At 44.7% G+C, this 2,130-nt stretch overlaps 1 protein-coding gene across 1 annotated transcript in view; it reads right to left on the bottom strand.

Moving 5' to 3' along the window:
- Nucleotides 1-2,130, bottom strand: part of GATA2 (GATA binding protein 2) — a 7,947-nt gene that overhangs the window by 3,164 nt on the left and 2,653 nt on the right. The window lies entirely within an intron of this gene.

Here is a 2,130-nt window from a genome sequence, read left to right as displayed (position 1 = left end):
TTTTTTTTTTTTTTTTTTTTTTTTTTTTTTTTAACGGACCAATTTAGTTTCTGTCAGTGTTGGGACTGGGTTTGAAAAGAGGGAATGATCTTAAAGAACGTGATTTTTACCCCTACTCTGGCCCTTTAAAGATGGACACAAAAGAAAACCAACTGCATTACTTAACTGGGTGCAGTATTTATCGGAGCCATCACTGAAAATTCAGTTTCCATTTACAAGTGAAAGGGAGAAAACAAAACCGGCTCCAACTTTCTTTAAATATTTAGCAAACCAAATTTCATGCCTTGCAGCAATGATTGCTGTGACCCGTCTGTGCCTCTGTCCCTACTCAGTTCCTTGGCTGACAAGCCCTCAAACAACTGTCTTAAAAGAAAAAAAAAAAAATAAAATTCACCACCCTTTCCTAAAACTACTGTTTTGCTGAAACCAAGGTGGGGGGAAAGAAAAATGCCCAAACATTTACCCACCTCCCAAAACAAGAACAGGAAAAGTAGAACAGCAGGCGGCCGGTCACTTCTGGACGGGCCCTTGTCTCGCCCACCTCACAATAATCGGTTCTTTGTGCAAGCCCGGTGTCCTCACCGACGGACTAATTGCACCCCCCCATATTTTGGGAAATAATTTTGCATTAGAAAGCTTCAACCCTGTCCCTGGAGGTGGTCAAAGTACATCATTCCGTGCAACTGGATTAACGCTGAGGACGCGCTATTTGCTATTTTCCTATCGGAGCGGTTCAATCCGCGTATCAATCGGGGTCATTGCCCCCGGGCCTTGCTCCCTGGATATTTTTGCAGTCACCCCCGGGACCCATGGGGTGCAGCTCACTCATGTTAATGCCCTGGAGCGGTGGGTGCCCAGGGGGGGGCTCAGGGCACTCCCCAGCCCCGCTGGCAGCAGCCCCCCCCTGCCAGCCCCCCCGGGGCTGCTCTCACTTGCTCCAGCTTTACTCCATGGCCCTCTGTGACTCTCCCAAAGCCGGGGGACGCTCGGCAGCTTAAGGCCAGCATCAGGCCCTCGGAGACTCATATATTCCTGTGAGAAGAGGCCAAAGGCAGAAAGAGGGGGTACCCCCTACTGCAAGTACACTCATGCAACCCAAACACAATTAATGCCAGACGTCCAAACACTGACATTATTAATACGATCACTTTGCTATTGCATGTCAGATGAAGAGATTCCCAAAGATGGCCATCTCCTCTCCCCCGCAAACAAGCAAACTACAGTGGAAAAAGGGGCAATAAACAAAGCTGTAAATCAATTAAAACAAAAACATTAAACTAGCTACACTAAAACCCGTCTCCAGTGCCCCCCAGACCCCTCGCAGGGAGCGAAGCAGAACAGTCTCCCCACGCACTGGAAGGTGGAGACCTGTGTTTGCATATTTGAGATGGCTTACTGATACCCAACTATGCTGCCGCGCTCCCGGCCTGTCCCATTCAGAGGGGAAAGCACTTGAGCCCGAGAGACGATAATGTTACACTGTTGTCTTAACATTTTTCTATATGTCAGTCACTTTAGAAGGCAAGTCATTAAGAAGCTTGCATAGCTGAAATTCTGACTCGGGACAGAAATCTTCTGTATCCCATCCCAGCGTTAGAGCACTAAATGCCAATTTTCTGCTCTCCAAACCTCATTGAAACGTGCCTACGAAGAGCTGAGAGACTTGGGCACCATAAATCACAAAGCTCCAAAAAATATATTTATTATTCTTAGCATTTTACGCATTATTTGTGGAGTAGAGTGTATTAGAAATTTCAAAACAGCAAGCATGACTGGCAAGGCTTGCCTATAGAAACTCTCTAAAGCTTTTCGAGTCAGGAAACAGATACACAAAGTTTCCTTATCTTTAACGTACAGATATCCGGATAGGAAACTACTACCAGGAGCTTAGAAAGGACATTTTTTTTAAATCACTCAAATGAAAATACAAAGTATAGGTGACTCCATGGAAAAATAATAGGATTTTTTTTTTTTTTTAAAACAGTAGGGGATTGTCTGGGGAGGGAACCAATATTCATATTGCCAGAGAATATAAGAGTGAAAATTACTTCATGGCTTTTATACAAATAATTATTAAGTAGGGAGCAGTAGCTTTGACTCATCTGATTTGTTTTGCTTTTTTGGAGCTGG

Source organism: Athene cunicularia (assembly GCF_003259725.1).
Source record: "Athene cunicularia isolate RWA chromosome 12 unlocalized genomic scaffold, athCun1 chr12_part1, whole genome shotgun sequence".
Lineage (NCBI taxonomy): Eukaryota > Metazoa > Chordata > Aves > Strigiformes > Strigidae > Athene > Athene cunicularia.
This window is presented reverse-complemented; position numbering and strand designations above follow the sequence as displayed.